At 44.4% G+C, this 18,049-nt stretch overlaps 1 protein-coding gene across 2 annotated transcripts in view; it reads left to right on the forward strand.

Moving 5' to 3' along the window:
* Positions 1–18,049, forward strand: part of GCC2 (GRIP and coiled-coil domain containing 2) — a 418,679-nt gene that overhangs the window by 202,809 nt on the left and 197,821 nt on the right. The window lies entirely within an intron of this gene.

Raw genomic sequence — 18,049 nt, forward strand, 5'->3', positions numbered from 1 at the left:
AAACAACACTTGGAGCTATTGCAACTAGAAGTCCAAGCGTTGTTACAAAAAGAGGCAATAGAACTGGTACCCAACCATCAGAAAGGAACAGGTGTTTATTCCCTGTGTTTTCTAATACTAAAAAAGGACAAAACTCTGAGACCCATTTTAGATCTCAGAACACTAAATCTTTACATCAAATCAGATCACTTTCACATGGTAACACTTCAAGACGTGATCCCCTTGCTCAAACAACAAGACTACATGTCAACATTAGATCTCAAGGATGCTTACTTCCATATACCCATACATCCTTCACACAGGAAGTACTTAAAGTTTGTAATCCAAGGAGTGCATTACCAATTCAAAGTGTTACCATTCGGGATAACAACAGCACCAAGGGTATTTACAAAATGCCTTGCAGTAGTAGCCGCACATATCAGAAGACAGCACATACACGTATTCCCGTATCTAGACGACTGGTTAATAAAAACCAGCACTCAGAAACAGTGTCTTCAACACACAAAATATGTCTTAGAAATCTTTCACAAACTAGGGTTCTCAATAAACTATCTAAAATCACACTTACAACCGTGTCAAATACAACAATACTTAGGAGCAACAATCAACACAAAAAAAGGGGTTGCCTCTCCAAGTCCACAAAGGGTACAGCATTCCAAAACGTAATACAAAGCATGCACCCAAACCAAAAATATCAAGTAAAATTAGTGATGAAACTACTAGGCAAGATGTCCTCATGCATAGCCATTGTCCCAAATGCAAGATTACACATGCGACCCTTACAACAGTGCCTAGCGACACAGTGGACACAAGCACAGGGTCAACTCCAAGATCTAGTTTTGATAGACCGCCAAACACACACCTCGCTTCAATGGTGGAATCCTATAAATTTACACCAAGGGCGGCCTTTCCAAGACCCAGTGCCTCAATACGTGATCACAACAGATGCCTCCATGGTAGGGTGGGGAGCACACCTCAACCAACACAGCATCCAGGGACAATGGGACACTCAGCAAAAACAACTTCATATAAATCAACTAGAACTACTAGCAGTGTTTCTAGCGTTGAAAGCATTTCAACCACTAATAGCCCACAAACACATTCTTGTCAAAACAGACAACATGACAACAATGTATTACTTAAACAAACAGGGAGGGACACACTCATCACAACTGTGTCTCTTAGCACAGAAGATTTGGCATTGGGCGATTCACAATCACGTTCACCTAATAGCGCAATACATCCCAGAAATTCAAAACCAGTTGGCCGACCATCTCAGTCGGGATAACACAACACCGCAAATAGACCTATTCGCAACAAAAGAAAATGCAAAATGCCAAAACTTCGCATCCAGGTACCCACAGCCTCACTCCAAGGTCAATGTGTTATGGATGAGTTGGTCAGGGATATTTGCTTATGCTTTTCCCCCCTCTCCCACTCCTTCTGTATCTAGTAAACAAATTGTTTTGACTCAAACTCAAACTAATACTAATAGCACCAACTTGGGCACAACAACCTTGGTACACAACACTACTAGACCTGTCAGTAGTGCCTCATATCAAACTACCAAACAGACCAGATCTGTTAACTCAACACAAACAACAGATCATACACCCGAATCCAGCATCGCTCAATCTAGCAATCGGACATCTAGACCTTACACAAGAATTTATGGAGGTCATCAAACAGGCTAGAAAACCTACTACAAGACATTGCTACGCAAATAAATGAAAACGATTTGTTTATTACTGTCATAATAATCTAATTCAACCATTACACGCGTCCGCGAAAAACATAGTAAGCTACTTACTACACTTACAAAAGTCTAAGCTAGCTTTTTCATCCATTAAAATACATCTCACGGCAATTTCTGCCTATCTGCAGATTACGTATTCAACTTCACTATTTAGAATCCCAATCATAAAAGCATTTATTGAAGGTCTAAAAAGGATCATTCCACCAAGAACCCCACCAGTTCCTTCTTGGAACCTCAATATTGTATTAACACGACTCATGGGTCCACCATTTCAACCCATGCACTCTTGTGAGATGCAATACTTAACCTGGAAAGTAGCCTTCCTAATAGCTATCACATCTCTCAGAAGAGTAAGTGAAATACAAGCCTTTACCATACAAGAACCCTTTATACAAATACACAAACATAAAGTGGTTCTACGCACAAATCCCAACTTTTTGCCCAAAGTCATATCACCGTTCCACTTAAACCAAACAGTGGAACTCCCAGTGTTTTTTCCAGAACCACACTCTGTAGCTGAAAGAGCATTACACACATTAGACATAAAAAGAGCACTAATGTATTACATTGATAGAACCAAACAATTTTGCTAAACAAAATAATTGTTTGTAGCTTTCCAAAAACCTCATACAGGAAATACAATATCCAAACAAGGCATTGCCAAATGGATAGTTAAGTGTATTCAAACCTGTTATGTTAAAGCAAAAAGAGAACTGCCTATTAAACCAAAGGCACACTCCACTAGAAAGAAAGGCGCCACCATGGCCTTTCTAGGAAATATACCAATGACAGAAATTTGAAAGGCAGCCACATGGTCTACGCCTCATACATTCACTAAACATTACTGTGTGGATGTGTTAACAACACAACAAGCCACAGTAGGACAGGCAGTATAACGAACATTATTTCAAACAACTTCGACTCCTACAGGCTAAACCACCGCTTTTGGGGAGATAACTGCTTACTAGTCTAAGCACAGCATGTGTATCTGCAGCTACACATGCCATCGAACGGAAAATGTCACTTACCCAGTGTACATCTGTTCGTGGCATGTGACGCTGCAGATTCACATGCCCTCTCCCACCTCCCCGGGAGACTGTAACCATTATAAGTTGATAAAAATAAACTTGTACATTTGTAAATTTATCACTTTTAGTCACATTATGTACATACATACTTACTCCATTGCATGGGCACTATTACTATATACACAACTCCTACCTCACCCTCTGCGGGGAAAACAATCTAAGATGGAGTCGACGCCCATGCGCAATGGAGCCGAAAGGGGATGAGTCCCTCGATCTCGTGACTCGAAAAGACTTCTTCGAAGAAAAACAACTTGCAACACTCCGAGCCCAACACTAGATGGCGGGATATGCACAGCATGTGAATCTGCAGCGTCTCATGCAGGTTTTTTCGATCCCCCGTCGGGGCCTGGTCGGCCCGGCCACATGTCTCTTCAAGGCTGATGGAACGGACCCCATTCTGCTTCTGCCCAAAATGTCATAACAAGTATCCATATACAGATCAGCATCTGGTCTGTAACTTGTGTCTGTCTCCAGAGCACAAGGAGGATACCCGTGAAGCCTGTCGAGCGTTTCGGTCGAGGAAGACATTAAGAGAGCGAAGAGCGAGAAGACTGCAAATGGCGTCGGCGCCGACAAGACAAGGGTGTTTCGAGGAGGAAGAAGAAACCTTCTCCATCCAGGAATCGGACTCGGACGAGCTCGATCCCGAAGAAACCGAAAACCGTGAGTAAGACGTCGAAACATAAAACTCACGAGAAGACAACAAAAGCCCAGGGGACGCCACCGCCAACAGGCCATGGCTTATTCCGAAAAATAGGTGACCGATCATCAGCACCGAAAAAGGGCATGCATGTGGCGAAGTCATACGACTCCGGTCGAGATACCGCCTCACAGCAATCTCGGACCCGAGACAGCGGCTCCGAGCAGATTCGGCACCGAGACAGCGGCACCGAAATGGTTCGGCACCGAGACACCACGACGCCGAAAATAAAGAAGGTTTCCTCGGATCCCAAAAAGGTGACCGAAAAGGTTTCGATTCCAAAACATCCAGCCTTGGAACCGAAAACAGGTTCCTACACAGAGGAACAGGGATTGTCCTCCCAGATGCAAAGACATAAGTTCGGAGAAGAACTTGAATCAGTAGAGCCAGACTACACTCAAAGAAGGCTCCACATTCAAAAGGACACAGGGAAGATAAGCACTCTTCCCCCAATTAAAATGAAAAGAAAACTTGCCTTTCAAGAAAAGGACAAGCAGCCACAGGCAAAGGTGGCAAGACAAACAACTCCACCACCATCTCCACCACCATCAATGCACACATCACCGGTAGCCACTCCACCACTGATGCAATCCCCGACTCATACTGCAATGAGTCAAGATGATCCCGACGCATGGGACCTTTATGATGCTCCTGTATCAGATAACAGCCCAGACTGTTATCCTGCGAGGCCGTCGCCACCTGAAGACAGTACATCCTACACGCAGGTGGTCTCGAGGGCAGCTGCTTTTCACAACGTCACCTTACATGCAGAACCAATTGAGGATGATTTTTTGTTTACTACACTATCCTCCACTCATAGCCAATACCAAAGCTTACCTATGCTCCCGGGAATGCTAAAACATTCCAAACAAATATTTCAGGATCCTGTAAAATGCAGAGCCATAACTCCAAGAGTGGAGAAGAAGTACAAGCCACAGCCAACAAATCCTGTTTATATTACGCAGCAATTAACACCAGACTCTGTAGTTGTCGGGGCAGCTCGCAAGAGAGCAAACTCTCATACCTCGGGAGACGCACCACCTCCAGACAAGGAGAGTCGCAAAATCGATGCTGTGGGTAAAAGGGTTGCAGCACAAGCAGCAAACCAATGGCGCATTGCCAACTCACAAGCACTGTTGGCAAGATACGATAGAGCTCATTGGGACGAAATGCAGCATTTCATAGAACACTTACTCAAAGAGTTCCAGAAAAGGGCACAACAAGTGGTGGAAGAAGGACAAAGTATCTCCAATAATCAGATACGGTCAGCAATGGATGCAGCAGATACGGCTGCAAGGACAGTAAATACTGCGATAACGATAAGGAGACACGCATGGTTGCGTACATCAGAATTCAAGCCGGAAATACAACAAGCCGTGCTGAATATGCCCTTTAATGAACAGCAGTTGTTTGGACCGGAAGTCGACACTGCTATTGAGAAACTCAAAAAAGATACTGATAAGGCAAAAGCCATGGGCGCACTCTACTCCCCACAGAGCAGAGGCACATTTTGCAAGACTCAATTTAGGGGAGGGTTTCGTGGTCAACCTACAGAAACCACAACCTCACAAGCAAGGCCCACTCATCAAAGCCAATATCAGCAGGGAAGTTTTCTGGGGGCAATATAGAGGGGGCCAATTCCAAAAGAATAGAGGGAAGTTCCAAAGCCCCAAAACCCCTCAAAACAAGCAGTGACTTCCAAGGCACACATCCCCAACACATAACACCTGTGGGGGGGAGAATAAGTCAATTTTACAAACATTGGGAGGAGATAACAACAGACACTTGGGTACTGGCAATTATCCAGCATGGTTATTGCATAGAATTTCTCAAATCCCCTCCAAACGTCCCACCGAAAACACACAATATGTCAAAACAACATATAGATCTTCTAGGACTAGAAGTTCAAGCATTGCTACTGAAAGAAGCAATAGAATTAGTACCAAAACAACACAAAGGAACAAGAGTTTACTCTCTGTACTCTCTCATACCCAAAAAAGACAAACGTCTGAGACCTATATTAGATCTCAGAACATTGAATACCTACATCAAGTCAGATCACTTTCACATGGTGACATTACAAGACGTAATCCCACTGCTCAAACAACAAGACTACATGACAACACCAGACCTAAAGGATGCATATTTCCATATACCGATACATCCTTTACACAGAAAATACTTAAGGTTTGTACTCCAACGGATACATTACCAATTCAAGGTGTTGCCATTCGGGATAACAACTGCGCCAAGAGTTTTTACAAAGCGTATGGCAGTCGTAGCTGCACATATCAGAAGGCAGCAAATACATGTGTTCCCATACCTAGACGATTGGTTAATCAAAACCAACAGGCTAGAAAGGTGTTCACAACACACAAAGTATGTCATAGATACCCTCCACAAACTAGGTTTCTCAATCAACTACACAAAGTCACACCTTTTGCCGTGTCAAACACAGCAATACTTAGGGGCGACAATCAACACAGCAAAAGGGATTGCCACTCCAAGTCCACAAAGGGTTCAAGCATTTCACAATGTAATACAGGCCATGTATCCAAAACAAAAAATACAAGTCAAAATGGTGATGAAACTCCTAGGCATGATGTCCTCATGCATAGCCATTGTCCCAAACGCAAGGTTACACATGCGGCCCTTACAACAGTGCCTAGCATCACAGTGGTCAGAAGCACAGAGTGAACTTCAAGATCTGGTGTTGGTAGACCGCCTAACATACACCTCGCTTCAATGGTGGAACAGTATAAATTTAAACCAAGGGCGGCCTTTCCAAGACCCAGTGCCACAATATGTAATAACAACAGATACCTCCATGATAGGGTGGGGAGCACACCTCAATCAACACAGCATCCAAGGACAATGGGACACTCACCAAAAACAGTTTTATCAATCAACACAGCATCCAAGGACAATGGGACACTCACCAAAAACAGTTTTACATAAATCACTTAGAACTATTGGCAGTATTTCTAGCGCTGAAAGCATTTCAACCCATAATAAGCCACAAACACGTTCTTGTCAAAACAGACAACATGACAACGATGTATTACCTAAACAAACAGGGAGGGACACACTCAACACAGTTGCGTCTCCTGGCCCAGAGAATATGGCATTGGGCGATTCACAACCACATTCGCCTAATAGCACAATTTATTCCAGGAATTCAGAATCAGTTAGCAGGCAATCTCTCTCGGAATCACCAACAGATCCACGAATGGGAGATTCACCCCCAAATACTGAATACATACTTCCACAGTTGGGGAACACCACAAATAGATCTATTTGCAACAAAGGAAAACGCAAAATGCCGAAACTTCGCATCCAGTTACCCACAAGATCAGTCTCAGGGCAATGCGTTATGGATGAGTTGGTCAGGGATATTTGCTTACGCTTTTCCCCCTCTCCCACTCCTTCCATATCTGGCAAACAAGTTGAGTCAAAACAAACTCAGACTCGTACTAATAGCGCCAACATGGACAAGACAACCTTGGTACACAACACTACTAGACCTCTCAGTAGTGCCTCATGTCAAACTACCAAACAGGCCAGATCTGTTAACGCAACACAAACAACAGATCAGATACCCAAATCCAGCATCGCTGAATCTAGCAATTTGGCTCCTGAAATCCTAGAGTTCAGACACTTAGACCTTACACAGGAATGTATGGAGGTCATAAAACAAGCTAGGAAACCTACCACTAGACATTGCTATGCAAATAAGTGGAAAAGATTTGTTTATTACTGCCATAATAATCAAATTCAACCCTTACACGCATATGCCAAAGACATCATAACATACTTACTACATTTGCAAAAGTCAAAGCTAGCTTTTTCTTCCATTAAGATACATCTTACCGCAATTTCAGCTTACCTGCAAATTACGCACTCAACTTCTCTATTTAGGATACCAGTCATAAAAGCATTTATGGAAGGCCTATAGAGAATTATACCACCAAGAACACCACCAGTTCCTTCATGGAACCTCAACATTGTCTTAACACGACTCATGGGTCCACCTTTTGAGCCCATGCACTCTTGTGAAATGCAATACTTAACATGGAAAGTTGCATTTTTAATTGCTATCATATCTTTAAGAAGAGTAAGTGAGATTCAAGCATTTACCATACAAGAACCATTTATTCAAATACACAAGCATAAAGTAGTTCTACGGACAAATCCTAAATTTTTACCAAAAGTCATATCACCGTTCCACTTGAATCAAACAGTAGAATTACCAGTGTTCTTCCCACAGCCAGATTCTGTAGCTGAAAGAGCACTACATACATTAGACATCAAAAGAGCGTTAATGTACTACATTGACAGAACAAAACTAATTCGAAAAACAAAACAATTATTTATTGCTTTCCAGAAACCTCATATAGGAAATCCAATTTCTAAACAGTGCATTGCTAGATGGATAGTTAAGTGCATTCAAACCTGTTATCTTAAAGCAAAAAGAGAACTGCCTATTACACCAAAGGCACACTCAACTAGAAAGAAAGGTGCTACCATGGCCTTTCTGAGAAATATTCCAGTGACCGAAATATGTAAGGCAGCTACATGGTCTACGCCTCATACATTTACCAAGCACTACTGTGTAGATGTGCTAACGGCACAACAAGCCACAGTAGGTCAAGCAGTACTACGAACATTGTTTCAAACAACTTCAACTCCTACAGGCTGAACCACCGCTTTTGGGGAGATAACTGCTTACTAGTCTATGCACAGCATGTGTATCTGCAGCTACACATGCCATCGGACGGAAAATGTCACTTACCCAGTGTACATCTTTCGTGGCATTAGTCGCTGCAGATTCACATGCGCCCACCTGCCTCCCCGGGAGCCTGTGGCCGTTTAGAAGTTGATCTTGAACATTTATAAATTTGTAAATATATTACTTTAAACTACATTATGTACATACGTTTTCACTCCATTGCATGGGCACTATTACTAGCATACACAACTCCTACCTCACCCTCTGCGGGGGGAAAACAATCTAAGATGGAGTCGACGCCCATGCGCAATGGAGCCGAAATGGGCGGAGTCCCTCGATCTCGTGACTCGAAAAGACTTCTTCGAAGGAAAAACAACTTGTAACACTCCGAGCCCAACACCAGATGGCGGGATGTGCACAGCATGTGAATCTGCAGCGACTAATGCCACGAACAGATGTACACTGGGTAAGTGACATTTTATTTATATATATATATATATATATATATATACATATATATATATATATATATATATATGATTGAGATGTATTTTTTTATTCATGGATATGTCAGAGTTTCTACTGAAAATATTTTTTTTTGTTTTCTTAATAGCTAGGGCACTGTTAAACCAATCTGCAAGAAGTTAATATAACAAAAAGATCCAATTTGGGTTCTGCAAGGGAAGTTCATGCAGATCCACCAGAGGCTGCGTCAAGGTGCATAAAAGTGATTTTCCCCATTTTAACTTTCATGGGAGTTTTTGCTCCCCTCAACCCAAAATAGACCTGAATGGAATTACATCAAACTTGGCTTGAAAGTAGACATTTTCTCAAGTGAAGTGTCTTTGCTTGTTTTGATGTAAATTCATACATTTGTTTCTGAGACAGTATCTATAAATGGTTTGAAAGGGTTTAAAAGTTAGAGATATGTGGACTATTAGTCTATCCGCAAACAAAAAAAACACTGTTGGGTCCAAAATCAACGAGGAGGCCATAATCTGAAGGGATTGTAATCCAGATATTTTGATACTTAGTCATAAGTAAATATAGATCATAACTATAGTTAGGAATTGACTAGATTACATTTTGGCCTCTACAGTCTTCTTCTTACCATGACCTGGAGAGAGTAAGAATTTCCAAGAAGGTTCTCATTAGGCAAAAAAATAAAGTGGACCTCATTCACTCACTTATAGTGTTTGTGAAAGTGGCTCATCAAGCAGTGAACCCAAATACAAACTTTAAATCCTGTACATTTCAGAACAGTCTTCATTGAATTGACTACCTATGAGACCATCAGTATTTCAGAGTCCAGTTTGAGAGTGTTAAGACCAGGAAGTAATGATGTTCTCATAATTATATATCCGAGCCACTGTGCCTTAAAAATTCCCAGCCAAACAAATAATAATTATGGTATCATTGGTTTATGAAAAGACAATAAGGGTGCATTGGAGTAGCCAAATGAGCCCCATAGGTATTAAATAAGCTAGGTTTTAAGATTGATTACTATTATTGCAGTGAACAGAATGACAGACTGAGCAGAAAGATGGGGAATTATCTATCTGAGAATGTTTCAAAAGTAAAGACCAAATTCTGTTAATAGCATGTTTTTTTAATCTTATTCATTGGAATCTGTACATTAGAATGTAGTGATTGATATTTTCAAATATGACTAACAGATCTATCAAGATGAGTGCTGTGACATGGCCCACCATCTTGAAATCCACAGAGTTTACTGTCTCAGAGGAATACACGGGGCCCAATAGCGGAGCCATTCACATTCATGTGACCCAAGACACGGCAGACTGCACAAACTGTTAGGACAAGAAAATGCCAACTTTCTAAAAGTTGCATTTTCAGACTTATGACTTTAAATCCAACTTTATAATAAAAGAGGATTTAAAATTAAAATTCATTTGAGTGTAAATACCATAGCTCTGCCTTCTCCCAGTCAAAGGTTATCACACATCAAATATTATCCCACATCTTACTTTTTAAATACAATGCATCCTGCCCTACCTTAGGTGGACTCTAAGGATTGCTTATGTTTGAAAAAGGAAGGTTTAGGCGTGGTATACGTTCTTTTTTTTTTTTTGGTCAGGTCGAAAGGGCAGTTTAAAACTGCACTACAGACTGCGGTGGCAGGCTTCAGACACACTTTAAAAGTCTATTTCAATGAGTGCTGCAGGTCCACTAGTAGCTTTCAATTTACAGTCCCTTGGTACATGAGGTACCATTTACTAGGGACTTAATAGTAAATTAAATATGCCACTTAGTTGTAGGCTAATTTTGCCATGTTTGAATGAGGGAACACGTGCACGTTAGCAGTGGTGGAGTGCACAGAGTCCTAAATGCCAAAATAAATGGGTTCAGCAAAGCAAGGGAGTGAAGGCAAAACATTTGGGGTGACCCTGCAGAGAGGGCCAAGTCCAACACTTATCATCAAATTAAAATGCATTAAAGATGTCCCTAGTGCACTACGAATTCAGTCTATCTTTCGACCTGCTTCTGTCCTAAGGGAAATTTCATGGGGCATGGCTGATGTAGCCCCATAGGGCTTTGAAAGTGTAGGCCAAAAAGCAAACTGAGATTTTGCGAGCACCACTGATAAGAGGTTGAGCACCCATGTAACAGAGAATGTTCCTCTTGGCTCGTTGGTCTCTCTCTGTCTGCAGTCATGGATGTACTATACATAGTGCTGCATATGGCTCATATGCTGGAGGGGCTCTAGATCTGTTTGGCCGTAAGTTACCAAGAATCAAGGAGCAGGTTGAAACTACTGGAAGAACCCCTCATCATGTAATCTCCTCAGTAGTACATCACCAACCATTGATAACCTATAAAAGGGTCACATACCGAACAGTCTGCTTGCTGTGACTAGGAATCAAGAACAGGACACTCAAAGCCACCAAAGAAGAAACTGCTCTGGCAAAAATGTTGAGACAAAGGAACAAGACAGGAGCTGATGCAATTGAAATGCAGGAGGGCGGGGAATAATGTATATTACCTCTGATTTATTGGAGAGGTGAATGACACTGAGAATTGAACATTGCGTGGAGTTCAATAATGAGTCACTTGATTTGATGAGTATGGAACATTTGTGCTTGGCTTGTATGTGGGATGTATGGGACTCCACTGATGTTTTAATTTTGGATTTCAGTGAGCTTTTAGTGGACAAGACATTCACCAACAGTGAGTAAGTTGGCCCCTTTGGAACAGTTGTTATTAACTAAAAGACGATCATTCTTGTGGTTTACCGGATAGAAGAGAGCTTTGTACTCTTTCTTTAAAGAAATGGGTGTGGCTTGATGGTCCTAGACTTGACTTTTCCAAATGTTGTTTGGTATAAGTAGGTGGGTTGGACAATTCCATCCGTGAGTTTCAGTGCTAAGTATGTGTAAGGAAATGCCTCCTTGGCATGGTTGCCCCCTGACTTTTTGCCTTTGCTGATGCTATGTTTACAATTGAAAGTGTGCTGAGGCCTGCTAACCAGGCCCCAGCACCAGTGTTCTTTCCCTAACCTGTACTTTTGTATCCACAATTGGCAGACCCTGGCATCCAGATAAGTCCCTTGTAACTGGTACTTCTAGTACCAAGGGCCCTGATGCCAAGGAAGGTCTCTAAGGGCTGCAGCATGTCTTGTGCCACCCTGGAGACCTCTCACTCAGCACAGACACACTGCTTGCCAGCTTGTGTGTGCTAGTGAGGACAAAACGAGTAAGTCGACATGGCACTCCCCTCAGGGTGCCATGCCAGCCTCTCACTGCCTATGCAGTATAGGTAAGACACCCCTCTAGCAGGCCTTACAGCCCTAAGGCAGGGTGCACTATACCATAGGTGAGGGTACCAGTGCATGAGCATGGTACCCCTACAGTGTCTAAACAAAACCTTAGACATTGTAAGTGCAGGGTAGCCATAAGAGTATATGGTCTGGGAGTTTGTCAAACACGAACTCCACAGCACCATAATGGCTACACTGAAAACTGGGAAGTTTGGTATCAAACTTCTCAGCACAATAAATGCACACTGATGCCAGTGTACATTTTATTGCAAAATACACCCCAGAGGGCACCTTAGAGGTGCCCCCTGAAACTTAACCGACTGTCTGTGTAGGCTGACTAGTTCCAGCAGCCTGCCACACTAGAGACATGTTGCTGGCCCCATGGGGAGAGTGCCTTTGTCACTCTGAGGCCAGTAACAAAGCCTGCACTGGGTGGAGATGCTAACACCTCCCCCAGGCAGGAGCTGTAACACCTGGCGGTGAGCCTCAAAGGCTCACCCCTTTGTCACAGCCCAGCAGGGCACTCCAGCTTAGTGGAGTTGCCCGCCCCCTCCGGCCACGGCCCCCACTTTTGGCGGCAAGGCTGGAGGGAACAAAGAAAGCAACAAGGAGGAGTCACTGGCCAGTCAGGACAGCCCCTAAGGTGTCCTGAGCTGAGGTGACTCTAACTTTTAGAAATCCTCCATCTTGCAGATGGAGGATTCCCCCAATAGGGTTAGGATTGTGACCCCCTCCCCTTGGGAGGAGGCACAAAGAGGGTGTACCCACCCTCAGGGCTAGTAGCCATTGGCTACTAACCCCCCAGACCTAAACACGCCCTTAAATTTAGTATTTAAGGGCTACCCTGAACCCTAGAAAATTAGATTCCTGCAAACTACAAGAAGAAGGACTGCCTAGCTGAAAAACCCCTGCAGAGGAAGACCAGAAGACGACAACTGCCTTGGCTCCAGAAACTCACGGGCCTGTCTCCTGCCTTCCAAAGAACTCTGCTCCAGCGACGCCTTCCAAGGGACCAGCGACCTCTGAATCCTCTGAGGACTGCCCTGCTTCGAAAAAGACAAGAAACTCCCGAGGACAGCGGACCTGCTCCAAAAAGACTGCAACTTTGTTTCAAGGAGCAGCTTTAAAGACCCTGCAATCTCCCCGCAAGAAGCGTGAGACTTGCAACACTGCACCCGGCGACCCCGACTCGGCTGGTGGAGAACCAACACCTCAGGGAGGACCCCCGGACTACTCTCCGACTGTGAGTACCAAAACCTGTCCCCCCTGAGCCCCCACAGCGCCGCCTGCAGAGGGAATCCCGAGGCTTCCCCTGACCGCGACTCTCTGAAACCTAAGTCCAGACGCCTGGAAAAGACCCTGCACCCGCAGCCCCCAGGACCTGAAGGACCGGACTTTCACTGGAGAAGTGACCCCCAGGAGTCCCTCTCCCTTGCCCAAGTGGAGGTTTCCCCGAGGAAGCCCCCCCTTGCCTGCCTGCAGCGCTGAAGAGATCCGTTGATCTCTCATAGACTAACATTGCAAACCCGACGCTTGTTTCTACACTGCACCCGGCCGCCCCCGCGCTGCTGAGGGTGAAATTTCTGTGTGGGCTTGTGTCCCCCCCGGTGCCCTACAAAACCCCCCTGGTCTGCCCTCCGAAGACGCGGGTACTTACCTGCAAGCAGACCGGAACCGGGGCACCCCTTCTCTCCATTCTAGCCTATGCGTTTTGGGCACCACTTTGAACTCTGCACCTGACCGGCCCTGAGCTGCTGGTGTGGTGACTTTGGGGTTGCTCTGAACCCCCAACGGTGGGCTACCTTGGACCAAGAACTGAACCCTGTAAGTGTCTTACTTACCTGGTAAAACTAACAAAAACTTACCTCCCCCAGGAACTGTGAAAATTGCACTGTGTCCACTTTTGAAATAGCTATTTGTCAATAACTTGAAAAGTATACATGCAATTGAAATGATTCAAAGTTCCTAATGTACTTACCTGCAATACCTTTCAAACAAGATATTACATGTTAAATTTGAACCTGTGGTTCTTAAAATAAACTAAGAAAAGATATTTTTATATAATAAAACCTATTGGCTGGATTTGTCTCTGAGTGTGTGTAACTCATTTATTGTCTATGTGTATGTACAACAAATGCTTAACACTACTCCTTGGATAAGCCTACTGCTCGACCACACTACCACAAAATAGAGCATTAGTATTATCTCTTTTTACCACTATTTTACCTCTAAGGGGAACCCTTGGACTCTGTGCATGCTATTCCTTACTTTGAAATAGCACATACAGAGCCAACTTCCTACATTGGTGGATCAGCGGTGGGGTACAAGACTTTGCATTTGCTGGACTACTCAGCCAATACCTGATCACACGACAAATTCCAAAATTGTCATTAGAAATTGATTTTTGCAATTTGAAAAGTTTTCTAAATTCTTAAAAGACCTGCTAGGGCCTCGTGTTAGATCCTGTTTAGCATTTCTTTTAGAGTTTAAAAGTTTGTAAAAGTTTGAATTAGATTCTGGAACCAGTTGTAGATTCTTAAAAAGTATTCCAACTTTTAGAAGCAAAATGTCTAGCACAGATGTGACTGTGGTGGAACTCGACACCACACCTTACCTCCATCTTAAGATGAGGGAGCTAAGGTCACTCTGTAAAATAAAGAAAATAACAATGGGCCCCAAACCTACCAAAATACAGCTCCAGGAGCTTTTGGCAGAGTTTGAAAAGGCCAACCCCTCTGAGGGTGGCAACTCAGAGGAAGAGGATAGTGACTTGGAGGAAAATTCCCCCCTACCAGTCCTATCTAGGGAGAACAGGGTCTCTCAAACCCTGACTCCAAAAATAATAGTCAGAGATGCTGGTTCCCTCACAGGAGAGACCAACACCTCTGAAATCACTGAGGATAACTCCAGTGAAGAGGACATCCAGTTAGCCAGGATGGCCAAAAGATTGGCCTTGGAAAGACAGATCCTAGCCATAGAGAGGGAAAGACAAGAGATGGGCCTAGGACCCATCAATGGTGGCAGCAACATAAATAGGGTCAGAGATTCTCCTGACATGTTGAAAATCCCTAAAGGGATTGTAACTAAATATGAAGATGGTGATGACATCACCAAATGGTTCACAGCTTTTGAGAGGGCTTGTGTAACCAGAAAAGTGAACAGATCTCACTGGGGTGCTCTCCTTTGGGAAATGTTCACAGGAAAGTGTAGGGATAGACTCCTCACACTCTCTGGACAAGATGCAGAATCTTATGACCTCATGAAGGGTACCCTGATTGAGGGCTTTGGATTCTCCACTGAGGAGTATAGGATTAGATTCAGGGGGGCTCAAAAATCCTCGAGCCAGACCTGGGTTGACTTTGTAGACTACTCAGTAAAAACACTAGATGGTTGGATTCAAGGCAGTGGTGTAAGTAATTATGATGGGCTGTACAATTTATTTGTGAAAGAACACCTGTTAAGTAATTGTTTCAATGATAAACTGCATCAGCATCTGGTAGACCTAGGACCAATTTCTCCCCAAGAATTGGGAAAGAAGGCGGACCATTGGGTCAAGACTAGGGTGTCCAAAACTTCCACAGGGGGTGACCAAAAGAAAGGGGTCACAAAACCTCCCCAGGGGAAAGGTGGTGAGACAGCCAAAAATAAAAATAGTCAAGAGTCTTCTAAAGGCCCCCAAAAACCTGCACAGGAGGGTGGGCCCAGAGCCTCTTCACAAAACAATCCTGGGTACAAGGGTAAAAACTTTGATCCCAAAAAGGCCTGGTGTCGAAACTGTAGTCAGTCTGGACACCAAACTGGAGACAAGGCCTGTCCCAAGAAAAGTTCCACTCCAAACTCCACTCCAGGTAACACTGGAATGGCTAGTCTCCAAGTGGGATCAACAGTGTGCCCAGAGCAAATCAGGGTCCACACTGAAGCTACTCTAGTCTCTGAGGGTGGGGTGGATTTAGCCACACTAGCTGCCTGGCCTCCTAACATGCAAAAATACAGGCAGCAGCTCTTTATTAATGGGACAAGTGTAGAGGGCCTGAGGGATACAGGTGCCAGTGTCACCATGGTGACAGAGAAACTGGTTTCCCCTGGCCAATACCTGACTGGAAAAACTTATACAGTCACCAATGCTGACAATCAAACTAAAGCACATCCCATGGCAATGGTAACTTTAGAATGGGGAGGGGTCAATGGCCTGAAACAGGTGGTGGTCTCCTCAAACATCCCAGTAGACTGTCTGCTTGGAAATGACCTGGAGTCCTCAGCATGGGCTGAGGTAGAACTAAAAACCCATGCAGCCATGCTGGGTATCCCTGAACTGGTGTGTGTAAAAACAAGAGCACAATGCAAGGCACAGGGTGAAAAAGTAGAGCTGGAGTCTGGAAAAATGGCCCAGCCTACCAAGAGAAAAGGAAAGTCAGTTGGGAAACCAACTGCAACACAGTCAGAAAAAGGGAACCTCTCTTCTCAGGAAGAAGTTCTGCCCTCTGAGGGAACTGAGCCTTTGGAGCTTGAACCTTATCAGGTTGAGCTCTTAGGCCCAGGGGGACCCTCAAGGGAGGAGCTGTGTAAGGGACAAGAAACCTGTCCCTCTCTTGAAGGCCTTAGGCAGCAAGCTGCTGAAGAGTCCAAGGGCAAGAAAAATGGAACACATAGGGTCTATTGGGAAGATGGACTCCTGTACACTGAGGCCAGAGACCCCAAACCTGGTGCCACTAGGAGAGTGGTAGTGCCTCAGTCGTTCAGAGAGTTTATTCTGACCTTAGCCCATGATATTCCCCTTGCTGGGCATTTGGGACAAACCAAGACGTGGGAGAGGTTAGTCAACCACTTCTACTGGCCCAATATGTCCCAGAAGGTTAAGGAGTTTTGCCTCTCCTGCCCCACCTGTCAATCCAGTGGTAAGACAGGTGGGCACCCAAAGGCCCCCCTCATTCCACTTCCAGTGGTGGGGGTCCCCTTTGAAAGAGTGGGTGTGGACATAGTTGGTCCACTGGAACCTCCCACAGCCTCAGGAAATATGTATATCCTAGTAGTAGTGGATCATGCTACTAGGTATCCTGAAGCTATTCCCCTTAGGTCGACTACTGCCCCTGCAGTAGCCAAGGCCCTCATTGGTATCTTTACCAGAGTGGGTTTCCCTAAGGAGGTGGTGTCTGACAGAGGTACCAACTTCATGTCAGCATACCTAAAACACATGTGGAATGAGTGTGGAGTGACTTACAAATTCACTACACCATACCATCCACAAACTAATGGCTTAGTTGAGAGATTCAACAAGACATTAAAAGGCATGATCATGGGGCTCCCAGAAAAACTCAAAAGGAGATGGGATGTCCTCTTGCCATGTCTGCTTTTTGCTTACAGAGAGGTGCCACAGAAGGGAGTAGGATTCTCACCCTTTGAACTTCTGTTTGGTCACCCTGTAAGGGGACCACTTGCTCTTGTTAAAGAAGGCTGGGAGAGACCTCTTCATGAGCCTAAACAAGACATAGTGGACTATGTACTTGGCCTTCGCTCTAGAATGGCAGAGTACATGGAAAAGGCAACCAAAAACCTTGAGGCCAGCCAACAGCTCCAGAAGTTTTGGTATGACCAAAAGGCTGCACTGGTTGAGTTCCAACCAGGGCAGAAAGTCTGGGTTCTGGAGCCTGTGGCTCCCAGGGCACTCCAGGACAAATGGAGTGGCCCTTACCCAGTGCTAGAAAGGAAGAGTCAGGTCACCTACCTGGTGGACCTGGGCACAAGCAGGAGCCCCAAGAGGGTGATCCATGTGAACCGCCTTAAGCTCTTCCATGACAGGGCTGATGTGAATCTGTTGATGGTAACAGATGAGGATCAGGAGGCAGAGAGTGAACCTCTCCCTGATCTTCTGTCATCAGACCCAAAAGATGGCTCAGTAGATGGAGTGATCTACTCAGACACCCTCTCTGGCCAACAGCAAGCTGATTGTAGGAGAGTCCTACAACAGTTTCCTGAACTCTTCTCCTTAACCCCTGGTCAG

Source organism: Pleurodeles waltl, chromosome 8 (genome assembly GCF_031143425.1).
Source record: "Pleurodeles waltl isolate 20211129_DDA chromosome 8, aPleWal1.hap1.20221129, whole genome shotgun sequence".
Lineage (NCBI taxonomy): Eukaryota > Metazoa > Chordata > Amphibia > Caudata > Salamandridae > Pleurodeles > Pleurodeles waltl.